Here is an 18,667-nt window from a genome sequence, read left to right as displayed (position 1 = left end):
CACTGACTCAGTGGACATGCGTTCTGAGCAAACTCTAGGAGATAGTGAAGGACAAGGAAGCCTGGCATGCTGCAAGTCCATGGGGTTGCAAAGAGTTGGACATGACTTAGCAACTGAACAACAACATTAATGTAGCACTTATGTGCTTAGAACTACTGTTTTATGTGCTTTACGTTATACTCACAATATAATCGTTTTTACCCCTTCATGTCATTGAAACACCTCTCCCCCAAAGCACTTACTATATTATGTTGGGCTGTATTCCCCCCCGCCCCCCCGCCGGGTATAAATTACAGAAACTCCAAAAATTTCTAACATTGAAAATGCTTTAATAAAAAATATTTGGTGAATGGAAATGTGATACTGTGCTGGAGGAATTGGGACCTATTTAAAATGCTGAAATTAGATCATTATTAGGATTAAAATGAGTTCTCTAGTAGTCAGGAACTTCTGATCTTTTTGTTCTTCCTCATGGGTCACTATGATTTTTGTGATTTAAAAGCTGACTGTATGAGACTTATGTGGCCATTCAGTGGTTAAGACTCCACACTTTCACTGCAGGGCGCATGGGTTTGATCCCTGGTCAGGGGACCAAGATCCTGCATGTTGTTCAAACAAACCAACAACAGAAACCTATCAGACCTCATGATCCCAGTTAGCACGAAACCTTGTTAACCAACTGTAAAGAAGTTGAATGTTTTGTTTTTTAGAAATCTTAGTGATTCATGGTTATTGAATGAGTGTATCACTCGAAAAAAAAAAAGCTGTTGGTGTGGTAAAAATAAAAGACGTGACCTGTGATTTATTTGAGAAATGACAAAGTTTTCTATTTTGTTTAAACTTTACCCCCCAAAAATGCCTAGTATAAAACACAATGGTTTGATTTTCATTTCAACGAAAGTGTAAAAGAGGTGATGTATATCTGGACTGTACTCATGTAAAGATTCTCATTAAAAAAAAAAATTGCTTGGCTGTGCCAGGTCTTAGCTGCAGCACGCAGGACCTTTGGTCTTTGTTGCAGCATGTGAGATCTTTAGTTGTGACGTGCAAACTCTTAGTTGTGTCATGTGGGATCTAGTTCCCTGACTAGGGGTCGAGCCCGGACCCCCTGTATTGAGAGTCCAGTCTTAGCCACTGGACTACCAGGGAAGTCCCAAGATCAGGAAATTGTAAGGTCAAGGTCATTTCTGAGTAGAGTAAGATGATGGGAATTTAGTCAATGCCATAAATGGAAAGTAATAATTAACACTTAAATAACATTTACTATGGGGTAGACAACTGTGTGGTATTATTAGCTCCATTTTAAAGACAAAAACAGCACCAAACATAACCCACTTTAAAAGTCACCTGTGATACATGGCAGAGTGCAGAACTGAAACTTGGTGGTCTGATTCCAGGGTTTGTGCTTGTAATAGTAACAGGAAAGCAGTGGAGCAATGGTAATAACAGAAACAACCCCCCACCCCTCAAACCAAATGGGGTTACAGACATGGAAGAGATACAAAGACAAGTCCAGAGATACCAAAGAGACAGGGAAATACTTCAACCCCCTCTTCCTCCATTCCTTCTATCACTTTGTCATATGAGTCACTAGGGAAGCTCTCCTGCCACTAGAGAATGCTTTTGTAATTGTTGGTGGTAGAACTCTATAATTACATATAACAATTTATTGGTACCCGCTGGGGATGGGGAGAAGGGTCAAGTCGGAATAATGTTTGTACTTAAAAGAATGATGATGATTGAAAGGAGAGCTGCCATGCTGATGATGATGATCTTTTTGCAGTGTTTCCGCCATATCCTCCTAAGAACCTTCATTGTTTGGGGGGATTCTTTGGCCTGAAATAAAACAAATTTCATGATTTCTTCTCATTTCTAGATTAATGTGTGCCCTACAATACATATTAGAACTATTTAGAAGAATGGATTTAATTTGATTTTGATCAGTCACAAGCTCTCAATAGGTCTGAGCAGCTGTTCTAAAACGGTGCACCAAGATTCCTTATGGTGTTCAGCTGTAGTTTTATTGGCTTAAAAAATTTTTGACCTTGAAAAGTTACTCTCTGAACTCATTTCCTCATCTTCATGATTTTACAAGTGTCACTCTCCCTTACAACCGTATTTAAAATTGCTAACCCATCTCCATCCCAGCAACCCTTTTCCTTTTCAATACATTATTTTTCCCAAAGTACTTACCTCTCCTCTAACAATATATAAGTTTTACTTTTATTGTTTGTTGAGAATGTAAGCTCTGTGAAGGCAGGGATTTTTGTTTCATTCACTGCTATAGTCCCAACAGTGAACCAATGATATAGAGCAGGTATTTAGTTAATATTTGTTGGAAAAAAATGAATTATTAAGTCTGCTTATTAAATGAGAATAGTACCTGCCACAGAGTAGCCCAGATTCTGAGAACTAGCCAAGATAGTGAATATATATCAAGACTGGATATAAGAATTATTTCATTATAAAGTATGCCATTATTAATATTTTGATGAATAATGAGATGGATTTCCTTAAGTATGAAACAAGTTTCATATCTTCACTTAATTAAAATAGCTCACTTTTATTAAATATTAAATATTATTAAAATTATTGAAATAATTCAAGGAGCAATGAAGAGAAATGAAACGTGGCCACACAAAATTATACAATCCTTCTGCCCACCCCCCTGAAGTAAGCTTTATTTTCTTTCGGTCCACTCCTTTTTGTTTTTAAAATACATGTAAGTGCTTTTCATCTAGTCATGATACGAGTGAGCTGCTTGATGCTCACATGGATTTCTGCTGTCTGCCACCTGGATAAGGAAGCTGTTATTTCATTATCTTCATGCACCGGGTCTCCTTCAGTCTCAGTGTATGGTGATTTTCCAAGAACAAAGTCACGGTAGATGCTTACAGTGCTTACTCTGAAGTGGCATGAGTCCTGGCATGCCACTCAGGTGGCCTCATGACTCCAGTTTATGACAAGTTATGGGAGCCCAGGTTTGTATATCCAGGATGATGCTGATTATTCCCAAGGATTTGGAGTACGGAAGCTAGCGACCAGGTGTACTTTCCAATGTGTTATAATGCTTTAAGTGCAGGTACTATAGAACGTGCATTCTATGTATTTCTGCACAATACTATGTAATACTCATAATAACCTTAGGTTGATATTCCTGTTTTACAGTGTTGGAGAAAAATGAGGCTCAGAAAGGTTGAAGTTACTTGCCTCAGATTTAGAGAAAGTGACGGAACTGGAATTCAGATCTAGAATTGTGTGACTCTATACTGCCTTGTGTAGAAATACTGAATTAAGGTATAAATGGGCTTTACATTCTTCTCAGATTATTTATTTTTAATGTAACATGCATGTACAGTTTGGGCAGTCAGAATTCTATAAGGCGTGTGAGTAAAAAGTGCCTTCTCCTGTCCTGCTCTTTTCCCTCCCAATCCTATTTTTCAGAGGTAATTGCTTTTAGCTCTTGTTTGTGTGTTTTGTTAGCTGATATATCCCTATTGGCTGGAACAGTGGTTCTCACCTGGGGATGCTTGTGCTTCCCCGATAGCACTGGGCAATATCAGGAGATATTTTTGCCTGTCATGAATGTAGGGGGTGCTCAGTTCAGTTCAGTCACTACTGGGTGTCTAATGGCTAGGAGCCAGGAATGCTGTTGAACATCCAACAAGGCCTAGGGCAGTCCCAAGCGTGCCACAGTCGAGAAACCCTGACCTAGAACAGTGTCTGATGTATAGTGGGTGATCAGTAAATACTTGCTCAATCCATCTCATTTAGCTGTTTATTTTTTCCTCGTGTTTGTTTTCCTTTGGATTACTAGAAATATTTACATATTATTATACACATATATTACTAGAAATATATATATATAGTTCTTGATTTTTTTCTGTTTCCAACTATAGAAAAGAGGAGATAATAATTCCTACCATACCTACCCCCCCAAAAAATCCTTCCTTTGATGGCTCCTGTGTTGGATCATTTTATCTATTAAAAAAATTTTTTTTTAATTACTTATTTTTTAATTGAAGGATAATTGTTTAACAGAATTTTGTTGTTTTCTGTCAAACTTCAATATGAATCAGCCATGCTGCTGCTGCTGCTGCTGCTAAGTCACTTCAGTTGTGTCCGACTCTGCGACCCCATAGATGGCAGCCCACCAGGCTCCCTCGTCCCTGGGATTTTCCAGGCAAGAACACTGGAGTGGGTTGCCATTTCTTTCTCCAATGCATGAAAGTGAAAAGTGAAAGTGAAGTCGCTCAGTTGTGTCTGACTCTTAGTGACCCCATGGACTGCAGCCCACCAGGCTCTTCCGTCCATGGGATTTTCTAGGCAAGAGTACTGGAGTGGGGTGCCATTGCCTTCTCCGATGAATCAGCCATAAATATACATATATTTATTTTTGACTGCACTGGCTCTTTGCTGCCTGAGGACTTTCTCTAGCTGTGGACAATGCGGGCTACTCTTTGTTGCAGTGTGTGGACTCATTGCAGTGGCTTCTTGTTGCAGAGCATGGACTCTAGGGTGCATGGGCTTCAGTAGTTGCAGCATGAGGGCTCCGTATTTGTGGCGCATGGGCTTAGTTGCTCTGAGGCACATGGGATCTTCCTGGACTAGGGATTGAACCCATGTCCCCTGCAGTGCCAGGCAGATTGTTAACCACTGGACCACCCGGGAAGTCCCTTCTGCTTTATCTTGGAAGTTCCACACAGAATCTTTTGATCTGCTCAAGTGGGTTTTGGTTGGGGGTCCAGGTTTGCTGTACCTAAAGCTTTAATCTTCAGATCTTTCTTCACCAGTATTCTGGGCATGCCCTTCTCTTGTGTTTGCCTCCTGTTTTTTCAATCTCATTTCATTTCTTGATTTATTCTCTCTTGTTGGTGAAAAATTTCTTCTGAAAATTTCTCAGAAAGAGTCACTGGGAGGTAAGTTTCTGAAAATTTATATGCCTAGAAATGACTTTATTCTACCCTTACATTGAGTTGGTAATTTGGTTATAGAAATCTAGAGTGGAAATCATTTTCTTTCAGAATTTTGAAAGCATTCCTTCTTTTTTCTTTAGCACACCTATACTGTTTTTGCAAAATCTGTTGTTACTCTAATTGCCAAGTCTTTGTTTTTCTTTCTCCATCTGAAAGACTTCAGAATCCTCTCTTCCTTTTTAACATTCTATAATTTCAAGATTATATGCTCTGCTATGGTCCTTTTTTGTTGTTCACTGCATCTGTAAATTCATGTTATTTGTTTTAGGAATTTTTCTTATATTAATCTGGTTTTCTCTCCTCTGATTCCTTCATTTCCTTTTTCTGAAACTCCGGTTATTCATATGTTGAATCTCTTAGACTGTCCTCTGTCTTGCTTCTCTTTTTTTGCTCTACTCCCTGAGAGAATATCTCAACTTTATATTTCAATAATTCTATTTAATTTAAAAATTTTACTACTGTTTTAATTTCCAAAAGACCTTTTTGTTTTATGAATAAGTTTTTACATAGCTTTCCATTCTGTTTTCAGAGTTGTATTATATTCTGTTATTTGTCCCAGGACATTAGAGAGGTTTTTTTTTTTTTTAAGTACAGTTGATTTACAATATTGTGTTAGTTTCAGGTATATACCACAGTGATTCAGTCACATATATATATATATATATTCTTTTTTTTTTCAGATTCTTTTCCCTTATAGGGTATTATAAAATTGAGTATAGTTTGTCCTTCTTCCCTAGAAAGGATTATTATTAACAGTTTGTTTTTTTCTCATGCCATGCAGCATGTGGGATCTTAGTTCCCCAACGAAAGATCTAATCTGTGTTCCCGGCACTGGAAGTACAGTCTTAGGCACTGGACCACCAGGAAGTTAGAGGGTTTTTGTTCTATGATGAAGCTTTCTGTTGCTTCTGCATCATCTGTTTTGTCTGAGTTTCTTTTTTCCTGTTTATTTATTTTTTTATTATAGAGATTTTTCTCAAATATCTCATGATCTGTGTTGTTGATTAAAGTGATGGTTGGAAACTCAGTATGAGTGAGTGAGGGCTATCATTTGGTGAGTTTCACTATAGGGTAATCTGGTGCACACCTGACTGTTTCATTGGGGGAATGCCTCAATACCTGTAGGTTAGTATCTGTAGGTCTTTTTTCCTTGTCCTAGTCAGTTTTCTTAGGGAGGAATCCTCTAATCTCTCGCTGAGTGAAGCTGACTGGGAGACAGGTTGGAGAGTGGTCACCATATTCTGGATTTCACTAAGTTCACATAATTTTAATATGATGGTCACTCTGGCCTTTACTGCACGTGGTATCTGAATTTAAAATCTCTTAGATCTGTTGTCTTTAGATAATACAATTTATTATCCTTTGTCAGTGATAAGGAGAGGAAGCAGCGTGGTTGTAAAAAGAAGGGAAGGGACTCGACAGGTAACTTGTTCCTTTTAAAAACTTTATACTCCAGTCACTTCTTTCTAGACCCATACTGCTTTTAGAAGTACTGTGTGTCTACTTTTAGAAGTACCATGCATATCCAGTTGCTGATCCTTTCCAAAGTTTTATGGCCTGGATCAGTTTGCATCTTAACATCTTCTGCTACTGTAAGCGTGTGTTTTGAGCTTTCACTGGTTGAATTGAAACTATTAAATACAAAGAACCTAAATTTTTTCTAGCTTCCAAAATTTTGAGATTTTTTTCCTGTTATTCTTTTTCTAAAAAATCCTAGTGGTTTATACATTAAAATTTGTAACTGTTGTTTTACTTATCATTTAATAGAGTTTTGAGAGCATACCAAGAAAAATGTATATGTTTAATCTGCTATGTTCAAATCCATGACCCATATTTATCTATAGGCAGACTGACAGAAAGCTTATTGTCCTAGTTTTTTTTTAAAAAGAAATCTGCTTTTTAAGTACATTCAGTAGAGTCTTTTACAAAAAGATCAAGAGAAAAGAGAGAGAAGATTAATTTAGATAGGCAAAATTGGAGGATTTAGTGAGAATGATTATATGATATCTGTGTGAAAATAACATGAGAACAATTATAAAATACTTCAGTGAAATTTTATCTTGTTTTGAGCTGCTTCTACTTAACTGGCTTCAAGGAGAAAGTAATTTTCCCCATGTAATCATGAAAATACAATGTATACATAAAAGTGGAATTTTCTTGAGAGGAAAGGCAAAAAATCTCAACTTTTTTTGCTATAACTTTCTGGGATTTAGATGTTGCTCCTTTTCTGACAGGAAAGATACACGATATAATCTAATAAAAAAGTAAAAGGCCCAGTGATATAGTGGATTGTGTAACTATAACCTTGCCACTTTGTGTGGGTGTGTTCAGTTGTATGATTCTTTGTGACCCATAGGCTGTAGCTCGCCAGGCTCCGCTGTCCATGGGATTCTCCAGGCAAGAATACTGGAGTGGGTTGCCATTTCCTCCTCCAGCAGATCTTTGCCACCCAGGGATCGAACCTGTGTCTCCTACATTGGCAGGTGGATTCTTTACCCCTGAGCCTCCTGGGAAGTCTGCCACTATTGCTACTCAAAAATGCTAGATAATATATCAAGTTGGCCTAAAAATGTCCCAACCTAGTATAACTTATTAACCAACAATAACTTATGGAAAAACCCAAATGAACTTTTTGGTCAACCCAATATAAGAAGCAAACTTAAATGCCTAGCTGAGCTTGGAAGAAAGTAAGAGAAAGGTCAAGAGCAGGAACCTAGGGAAGCAGCAAGAAGCTGCACTGACGGCACAGCTCCCCTGGATTTGGGAAGGTGATGATGCTGGCTTCTACCATGCAGGCAGGGCTTAGGGTTTTAGTGGTCACAGGGACAGTGGGCTAAGCCTTGGGCTCACATGAGGAGAGCAATTAAGGTACTCAATTTCCATCCTTCTGGTTAACAAGGCTCAACATTCTCTCTCACCCCATATCTAATCTGTCAGCAACTCTAATTCACGCCACCTTCAAAATATATCCAGAATCCAACCACTTCTCACCACCTATACTGAAATCAGTATTCCCTTGGTGTTACCTATACCTTTGAAGTAAAGTGAAGTTGCTCAGTTGTGTCTGACTCTTTGCGACCCCATGGACTGTAGCCTACCAGGCTCCTCTGTCCATGGGATTTTCCAGGCAATACTACTGGAGTGGATTGCCATTTCCTTCTCCAGGGGATCTTCCCGACCAGGGATCGAACATGGGTCTCCCACATTGTGGACAGATGCTTAACCATCTGAGCCACCAGGGAAGTACCTGTACCTTTAGTACTTTACATACTTTAAAATGTTAATTTTATGTTTGTGAATTTTACATCAATTACAAAAAGAAAAGATTCTGCCCTGCATTAGAGATCAGATTAAAGGTATAAGCTTCCTATTCAACCCAGATAAATGGCCTCAAGGTAGTTGGCCTTTTAACCTGAGAGGGAGGCATGAGGAAGAAAGCAAATAACCAGGCTTTAGAACTTCAGAAATATGTCTGGAAAAGAACTTTACATGTGTCTACAGGCCCTTGGAAATGATTAGATGCAAAAAGATTAGAAGTCAACTAAGTTTTGAATGAAATTATAAATAAACCAAAAACTGGTCCTTTAAAAAGACCAAAAAAGAAAAAAACAAAAGCTTTGCAGTGTGGTTGCTGGAGAAAAGATGTGTGGAAGAATGGACAAAATACATAAAACCGTTTTTACTAATTTTTCCATCAGGAACAAAAGTATTTCATACATTACCATTTCTATTCTATATATTACTGGAGGTCCTAGCTAATGTAATGATAGGAAGAAAAGAAGAAAGAAAGAACAAGAGAGAGAGAGAGGAAAAAAAAGAAGAAAGGACGGATGGAAAGAAGGATGGAAAGAAAGAAAAAAACAAAATATATATTGGAAAGGATGAAAAAAATCCTGTCATTTTTTACATGTTATCAGTTCAGTTCAGTCACTCAGTCGGGCCTGACTCTTTGTGATCCTATGGATTGCGACACCGGGATTTCCTGTCCATCACCATCCACCAGAGCTTGCTCAAACTCATGTCCATCGAGTCGGTGATGCCATCCAACCATCTCAACCTCTGTCGTCCCCTCTCTTCCTGCCTTCAATCTTTCCCAGCATCAGGGTCTTTTGCAATGAGTCAGTTCTTCGCATCAGGTGGTCAAAGTACTGGAGCTTCAGCTTCAGCATCAGTCCTTCCAATGAATATTCAGGACTGATTTCCTTTAGGATTCACTAGTTTGATTTCCTTGCAGTCCAAGAGTCTTCTCCAACACCACAGTTCAAAAACATCAATTCTTGGGCACTCAACTTTCTTTATGGTACAACTATCACTTCCATACATGACTACTGAAAAAATCATAACTTTGACTACATGGAGCTTTGTCAGCAAAATAATGTCTCTGCTTTTTAATGTTCTGTCTAGATTTGTCATAGCTTTTCTTCCAAGGAGCAAGTGTCTTTTAATTTCACGACTGCAGTCACCATCTGTGGTGATTTTGGAGCTGCCAAAAATAAAGTCTGTCACTGATTCCATCATTTCCCTATCTATTTGCCATGAAGCAATGGGACTGGATGCCATGATCTTAGTTTTTTATAGAACTGCTATATAGAAAATGAAAATAATTTTTTTAGACAATATTACCACAAAAAAAGTTCAGCAAGACTTGGGGATATAAACAACTCCAGTACTTTGGCCACCTCATGCGAAGAGTTGACTCACTGGAAAAGACTCTGATGCTGGGAGGGACTGGGGCAGGAAGAGAAGGGGATGACAGAGGATGAGATGGCTGGATGGCATCACCGACTGATGGACGTGAGTTTGAGTGAACCCCGGGAGTTGGTAATGGACAGGGAGGCCTGGCGTGCTGCAGTTCATGGGGTCACGGAGAGTTGGACACGACTGAGCGACTGAACTGAACTGAACTGAACTGATGCAAAAATTGACTGTGTTCCTATTAACCAAAAGTTTTTTGAAAATGTTTAAAAATATCATATAAAATAACAATAAAAACATATCAAGAAATAAATCTCACAAAAGTTGTACAAGATCTGTATGGGAAAAATTGTAAAACTTGAAAGATTTTGAAAGACTTAGGAAAAGAGACATGGCATGTTCAGAGATGCGAAAACAGTATTTTAAAGGTGTTAGTTCTCCTCATAGTACTGTCATTCCAACTAATATACCAACATTTCTTTTGTGTGTAACTTGAGATGTTGATTCTACAATTCCCTGAAAGAGAAAGAAGCCTAACCAATGTAATTTCTGAAAAGGAGAAAGTAGATGAACTTGCCCTATAAGATATAAAGGCTTCTCCTAAAGTCATAATAATTAAAATGGTGTAATATTGGCCCAAGGATGTAGAAATAGACCAGAAGAATATAATATGAGAGTTGGACTGTGAAGAAGGCTGAGCGCTGAAGAATTGATGCTTTTGAACTGTGGTGTTGGAGAAGACTCTTGAGAGTCCCTTGGACTGCAAGGAGATCCAACCAGTCCATTCTGAAGGAGATCAACCCTGGGATTTCTTTGGAAGGAATGATAGTAAAGCTGAAACCTCAGTACTTTGGCCACCTCATGTGAAGAGTTGACTCACTGGAAAAGACTTTGATGCTGGGAGGGATTGGGGGCAGGAGGAGAAAGGGAGGACTGAGGATGAGATGGCTGGATGGCATCAAGGACTCGATGGACGTGAGTCTGAGTGAACTCCGGGAGTTGGTGATGGACAGGGAGGCCTGGCGATTCACGGGGTCGCAAAGAGTCGGACACGAGTGAGTGACTGAACTGAACTGAGATGTCGATTCTGAACGTAATTTCAGCGTAATTTCTGAAAAGGAGAAAGTAGATGAACTTGCCCTATAAGATATAAAGGCTTCTCCTAAAGTTATAATAATTAAAATGGTGTAATATTGGCCCAAGGATGTAGAAATAGACCAGAATATAATATATACAAATCAAAAGAATGAAAGTTGTTTGCATATGAAAGCATTATGTGGCAAGGTTGGCATTACAAAACAAATGGGGAAGGCTGAGCTAGTCAACAAATGGCTGTTGGGCAACTGCCTATTTATATAGAAAATAATGAAATTTGATTCCTACGTCATGTGTGCTCGGTCGTTTCAGTCATGTCTGACTTTTTGCCACTCTCCAGCCTGTAGCCCTCCCTCCAGGCTCCTCTGTCCATAGGATCCTCCAGGCAAGAATACTGGAGTGGGTTGCCATATGTTCCTCCAGGGAATCTTCCTGACCCAGGGATTGAACCCGTATCTCCTGCATCTCCTTCACTGCAGGCGGATTATTTACCCACTGAGTCACCTGAGAAGCCCTCCTACCTTATACTTTACACAAAAATAAAATGCCCCCTGTTTTAATGATCCATGTTTAAGAAGCAGAATTAAAATTTTTTTGGAGACAATGTAAGACTATCTTTGTAACCTGGGGAAAGTCATCTGGGAAGGCCTAAATAAGACACAGAAAGCATAAATCAGAAAGAGCAAGACAGATACATTTGCCGACATGGAAGTTAAAGACTTCTGTCCTGATAAATGGATAAAGAGATGTGGAACATATATACGATGGAATACTACTCAGCCATTAAAAAGAATGGAATAATCCCATTTGTAGCAACATTGATGCAACTAGAGATTATCATACTACATAAGTTGGAAAGAGAAAAATACCCTATGATATGACTTATATGTGGAATCTAAACTATGACACATAATAACCTATCTATGAAATAGAATCACGGACAGAGAGAAGAGACTGGTGGTTGCCAAGGGGGAGGAGGAGGTTAGCGGAAGGTTGGAGTGGAGGCTGGGGTTAGCAGATGTAAATTTTTACATGTAGGATAGATAAACAACAAAGTCCTACTGTATAGCACAGAGAATTATATTCTATAACCTATGACAAACCACATGTAAAAGAGTATAAAAAAGGATATTCATATGTATATGTATATCTGAGTCACTGCTATACAGCAGAGATTAGCCCAACACTGTAAGTCAACTATACTTCAATTAAAAAAACAGTAAAAAAAAAAAATGACTTCTGTCCTAAAAAGGATACTATACACAAAACTAAAATCAAGCCACATATTGGGAGAACATATGTAAACTCTATACAACTGCCTAAGTACTAGGATGAAGAATTATATGCTCATTCTTTATTCTAATAGTTATAAAATCATTGTTTTATACATGAATATATGTTAAAAACTATTAAAAAGATAAGTACCCCATTAGCAAAATGGTCGAAGGATATCAACGAACAGTTCACTGAAGAAATTCTAATGGTTAATAAACATAAAAATTGCTCATTGTCATCCAAAATGCAAATTTAGACAATATTTTCTTTCCCCTGTCAGATTGTTAAAAATTATAATCTAATAATCCAAAGTATTGGAAAGATACAGAACCTTTCATACAGTACTGATGGAAGTGTAAATTAGCACAATCTTTGGAAAGCAATTTTAAATTATTTGCTTAATTCAAGGGTGCATATATTTTAAGATCCAGAAATTCAATTTCTATGTATATATTCTAGATGGTTTAAAATAGGATTAAGCGTCCCAAGGGGTTCAGATGACCCACTGGAGAGCAGGAAAGTAATATTAGAACCTCTATTTGTTTTAATCTAAAAAACAAGAAGGAAATTAAAATATTTAAATTTTAACATATGGATAGCCACTGACATCTTCCCTAGGTATGGTGTAAAATAATTAAATCATGAAAGTTAAGGTGTTTTGAGAATAGGGTGGAAATTCCACAGTGATGAAGAGTTGGCCACTGCATACTCCTTTATCCATTCTCTTGTAGTGTATTACAACACCTATGATACATCTAGGTAAGTGAATGTATGGGTAATATTATTTAGTTTTAACTAAGCAATGGCAACCCACTCCAGTACTCTTGCCTGGAAAATTCCATGGATGGAGGAGCCTGGTAGGCTGCAGTCCATGGGGTTGTGAAGAGTTGGATGCGACTGAACGACTTCACTTTTACTTTTCACTTTCATGCACTGGAGAAGGAAATGGCAACCCACTCCAGTATTCTTGCCTGGAGAATCCCAGGGACAGGGGAGCCTGATGGGCTGCCATCTATGGGGTCGCACAGAGTTGGACACGACTGAAGCGACTTAGCAGCAGCAGCAGCAAGCTAAAGAATAGACGTGGCTTAATTATATTAATACTAATAAGGCACTCCTAAACAACAAGAAAATGACAAACAGAATATATCTCTGCTTCTAGTTTGAATAGTCCACCTTCCATATTTAGAGACTTTAAAGTCATTTGTAATCAGATCTGACTTTTAATTGCATTGCTATTATTAAAATACATTATTAAAATGTTTCTTAATTAGAGTTTTATTTTCTTAAGAAAACAAACTATTAAATTTTATTTCATCTTTGTCTCATTCTTTAAATTTCTACTTTTCTGTATGTTTTATATAAGATTATTATAGGATAATACATATAATTTATATATATTTAAATGCATTCTCAACAATACAAATAAATGTGCATGATCAAAAAATTCTGCAGACCGCTCTTAGAAACATTTTGCAAGCATGTACCAAAAGACATGTACAAGGGTGTTCAATGCAGTGTTGTTGATAATAAAGAAGTTGGAACTACATTAATGTTGATAAAAGGGGAAAGGACAAGAATACTCTATTTCTTCAAACAGTAATGAGGTGCTGTCAGAAGCTAAATTGATAAATTAGAGCTAAGCGTATCAAAATTAATACATTTCAAAAAATAATAATGTTGAACTAAAAACAGATTGTAGAAGGATAAGCTTATTAGAATGTCATACATAACAAAGTTTAAAAATGCAAACCAACTATAGATATTATAGCAAAGGAATGAAAACATGCATATAAATGATTCATATCAAATTCATAATAGTGTTTCTTCTAGTGAGGGAGTGGAATGAGCTTGGGAAAGATTCAGAGGTGACTTTAATTACATTTATAATTTTATTTCTTTGAAAACCAAAGGCCCATATCCAATGTGGCAAAATGCTAAGGCCATATAAGACTGGCTGATGATTACAAGGGTATTAGATATATCATTCACAGAAAGTTTTCACATACCTGAAATAAATGTTGAATGATATAATACTGATTTTAGAATTTAATGATTGTGATTTCAAAATTCATTGTAAAAATGTAGACACTATCAGTTATACACTCTTTGGCTCTTACGCTTTATCCATCTTTTATGAACTGAACACATACTTATATTGCAGCTAGGTTTATACTAATATGTCTCCTGCAATAGATTAAACTTTGAAAAGTATCTCATTCATTTTTTTAAATCCCTGAAGACGACAAGCATAATACCCTCTACATAATAGGCCCCCAAAGAATGTTTATTAATGAATGAATCTAAATGGCTCAAACAGTTTTATCTGAACTCTTTTGTTATAATTTTCATAAAGTACAACTGAATCCTAGACAATGATTTTCTTTATTAATTCTTCCTTGTAGATTATATAAACCAATGTGACCTATTCTTTTTCCTGCTAGAAAAATAATGTAGAGGGTTGCCCCTGGGGAAGGAAATGGGAACCCACTCCAGTATTCTTGCCTGGGAAATCCCGTGGACAGAAGAGCGTGGCAGGCTACAGTCCACGGGGTCTCAAAGAGTCAGACACGGCTTAGCAACTGAATGCGCACATACCGGTTTCTGTCAACAAACTGCCCTTGTTTTCTACGGCGGCTGTAGCAAGGCTCTACAAACTGGGGGCTCAGAACAACAGGACACGTATTGTCTCAGAGTCCTAGAGAACACAAGTCTGTAAAGTGTCAACACAGTTTAAGGGATGGTCCTTTGTTCTCTTCCAGCTTCTAGCGGCCCCAGGAAATCCATGAATTTCCTTAACATGTAGATATAACACTCAAAAAAAAAAAATGTAGAGGATTGCTTTAAGTAAGTAGTGTTTAACTTAACTAACATCGAGTGCTTGTTTGCTGCAATTCTTATTATCTTAGTGCCTAACATAGAGTTTGGTAGACAGTAGATCTTCAAGAGATATTTGTCAAATTAATCAATAAATAAAAGATTCAGGGACTGCACAGATGAGAGAGGGATAGATTCAGCCTGGGAAATGGATGAGGAGATGATTCTTGAGTTGGGTTTTGATGGATGAGTAGAAGTTTTCCAAAGCAAGGAAAAAGAAGGAACAGTATGCATACAGGTATGAAATACAACAACATGTATTTGGAAGAAGTATAAGCAGTCTGATAATTTTTGAGATTTATAAACTATAAGACCATGACCTCTGGGTGATGTGACTGGCAATATAGTCAGAAGAAAGCTCATTAAGTTAGGGAGGTTGGACCCTACCTTGCTTGGACAGAGGTGCACCACAGCGGGGTTTCAAGAAGGCTATAGATAGGGACTTCCCTGGTGGTCCAGTGGTTACGAATCCACCTTCTAATGCAGGGGACATGGGTTTGCTCCCTGGTTGGGGAGCTAAGAGCCCACAGGCTGTAGGACAACTGAGTCCATGGGACTCAACTAGAGAGAAGCCCCTGTGCTGCAATAAAAGATACCACATGCTGCAACTAAGACCCAGCGCAGCCAAAAAAAAAATAGTAATTTAAAAAGAGGGCTGTAGATAGTGCTCACTACTTGCATTTTAAAAGAATACTCTAGTGTCACTGTGGAGGATGAATGGAGCAGAGCGGGACCAAAACTAGGGAGAACAATTAAATCTGGGAATTACCATATTCAGACAAGAGGTAACTGACCTCAGAGTGAGACAGTGAACAGCACTGAAATGGGCAGAAGTGAAGTGAAGTGAAGTCCGACTCTTTGTGATCCCATGGACTGTAGTCTACCAGGCTCCTCCATCCATGGGATTCTCCAGGCAAGAGTACTGGAGTGGGTTGCCATTTCCTTCTCCAGGGGATCTTCCTGACCCAGGGATCAAACCCAGGTCTCCTGCACTGCAGGCAGACGCTTTACCCTCTGAGCCACCAGGGAAGCCAGAAGGTGGGTTCAAAAGAGATCTAGCCATTCTGTGGAATACTATATAGCAATGATAAGGAAGAAAACATTAACATGCAACAACATGAATATCAAAAACATTAAGAAGTCAGACACAAAATACTATACACTGTATGACTGTATTTATAAGACATTCCAGAAAAGGCAACACTATAGTGACAGAAAGCAGATTAGTAGTTGGTTGGGGTCAGGGGTGGGGGAGTCAACTACAGAGGAGGGCAGATTTTAGGATGGAAGAGCTAGTCTACAACTTGACTGTGGTCACACAGTTGTTCACAATTATCACAGTTCATCATACTCCATACTTAAGAGTATGTGACTATTATATATGAATAATACCTTGTAAATTGTTTTGAAAGGTGAACAAAATGAAGTTTATAATAAAAAAGATTTAGGAGGTTGAACCAACAGAACTTGATGAGTAAAAAGTATGTATATACTTTGCTTTATATGGTATCTGTGTTTCTAGAAAAGCTCTGTAAAAATAAAATTTAAAATGCTCACCACAGGGAATTCTGTGGAGGTTTAGTGGTTAGGACTCTGTGCTTCATTGCAGGGGGCACAGGATTGATCTCTGGTCAGGGAACTAAGATCCCACAAGCCATGAAGCCTGGCCAAGAAAAAAAAATGTTCAGAGGGAACTCTTCAGACTTTAGTGATTGTTTTAAAACTGTTCTCTAACATAATTTCAGACATATAACAAAAGTTGACAGGATGGTATAATGAATCCCTATATACTCAACATCAAAATTCAACCATTGTTAATTTATGGCCAATTTTTGTCTGATTTATACTCTATCATACTCACCCACTCCTGAACTATTTTGAAGCAAATCTTAGATGTTACATAATTTCATTCATATATATTTTAGTATATATCTCTAATAAGTAAAGACTCTTCAAAAACATACCCAGAATGCCATTATCACACCTAAAAATTACTAACATTTCTTAATCTCATCAATCTCCAGCCAGAGTTCAAATATCTGTTTCATGATACTGTAAATGTTCATTTTTATAGTTTATTTGAATCAAAATCCAATAATGACTACATATTGCAACTGATAACTCTTCTAAGTCCTTTTTTTCGGTAATTTTCCCTCTCCTTTTCCTATTGGAATTTACTTGTTGACTAACATGTGTGTTTCTTAATATAGGAAATCCTTTAGTTACACAAATAACCATTTTCTCCTTTAATAGGCTTTAAAATTTGAGTTGTTTTAGAATTATTCTTTTACTATTTTAGTTGCACTGCAATAATCTTTAATAAAGAGATAGTCTGGTGATATAGGATCATCTCACCTAGCGTCCCAGTATGTTTTTGCTTTGGGCAGTTTGTCTCCAGAGCAGGGATCCTATGACTTAGAGCATTGTTTGGGTATCAAGACAGCGGAACACTCACAGTTGTTTGCGGATCATCCGTTCTACCAGTGAAGATATTCAATCTGTCTTCACTTTCCAAAATTTTATCAATATTTTGGGTCATAACATTTTTTACATCAGTTACTTGACTCTTCAGTGTGGATATCGAGCTGTCAACTTGATTTGTATTGTATTTCATCTATAGAGAAGTGAAGTATAATATACATTTAATTTTCTATAAGTGAAATCTATTGTAACACATTGTACAAATCAGAACAAAGGTGTCAGAGGGACATCTCACTGGTATTTCAGCATAGAGTATCAACTGAGCCTCAAATTGTCCTACCTTAATCTTGCAGAAAAAAGATGGAGAGTGGTGAGAGAGGGAATATATCAATGTATTCAATCAGCAATGTTCTGAAGTGTTTTTTTAATTTAAATTACTTATTTGTATAGACTTTTTAAAAGATCAGTTACGCTTCCCTGGTGGCTCAGGCTGTACAGAATCTGCTTGGAATGTGGGAGAACTGAGTTCAGTCCTTGGGTTGGGAAGATTCCCTGGAGAAGGGACTGGCTACCCACTCCAGTATTCTGACCTGGAGAATTCCGTGGACAGAGGAACCTGGCAGGTTACAGTCCATAGAGTCACAAAGAGCTGGACATGGCTAAGCAACTTTCACTTCACTTTTTAGGTTGACAATAAAATTGAGTGGAAATTTCAGAGTTCCTGCGTATTCCTTACCCCACCCCTCACACAGCCTCCCTCACCAGCAACATCCTGCGTCTGAGTGGTCCATTTGTTGCAATGGATGACCCTACAGTGATGTATCATTATCATCCAAAGTCTATAGTTTACCTTAGGGTTCACTGTTAATAGTGTACATTCGGTGCATTTGGACAAATGTCTAATGACATACATTTGTCACAACAGAATCATACAGAACAGTTTCATAGTGGCCCTTAAAATCCTCTGTGTTTCACCTATTCTTGCTTCCCTTCTCCCTAAGCCCAAGCAACAACCGGTCTGTTTTTTTTTTACTGTCGCCATAGTTTTGCTTTCTCTAGAATACCATATAGAGTCATACAGTATGGAGCTTTTTCAGATTGGCTTCCTTCACTTAGCAATATGTATTTAAGGTTCCTTCATGTCTTCTCATGGTTTAATAGCTCATTTCTTTATAGTGCTGAATAATAGCCCATTGTCTGAATACACTGTAGTTTATTTATCCATTCACCTATGGAAAGACATCTTGATTGCTGCCATGTTTCTGCAATTATGAAGAACACTTCTATAATATCCATATACAGGTTTTTGTGTGGATATGATTTTTAAC

At 37.8% G+C, this 18,667-nt stretch overlaps 1 long non-coding RNA gene across 1 annotated transcript in view; it reads right to left on the bottom strand.

Moving 5' to 3' along the window:
• Nucleotides 1-308: 308 nt before the first annotated feature.
• Nucleotides 309-18,667, bottom strand: part of LOC138442684 (uncharacterized) — a 43,115-nt gene continuing 24,756 nt past the window's right edge. Inside the window, exon 3 of the long non-coding RNA XR_011257835.1 lies at nt 309-1,836. This is a non-coding gene — a long non-coding RNA (uncharacterized lncRNA). The remainder of the gene's footprint in view (nt 1,837-18,667) is intronic.

Source organism: Ovis canadensis, chromosome 6 (assembly GCF_042477335.2).
Source record: "Ovis canadensis isolate MfBH-ARS-UI-01 breed Bighorn chromosome 6, ARS-UI_OviCan_v2, whole genome shotgun sequence".
In the NCBI taxonomy this organism is placed as follows: Eukaryota; Metazoa; Chordata; class Mammalia; order Artiodactyla; family Bovidae; genus Ovis; species Ovis canadensis.
Note: the sequence above shows the minus strand (reverse complement) of the source record. Positions and strands in the feature narration are given on the sequence as shown.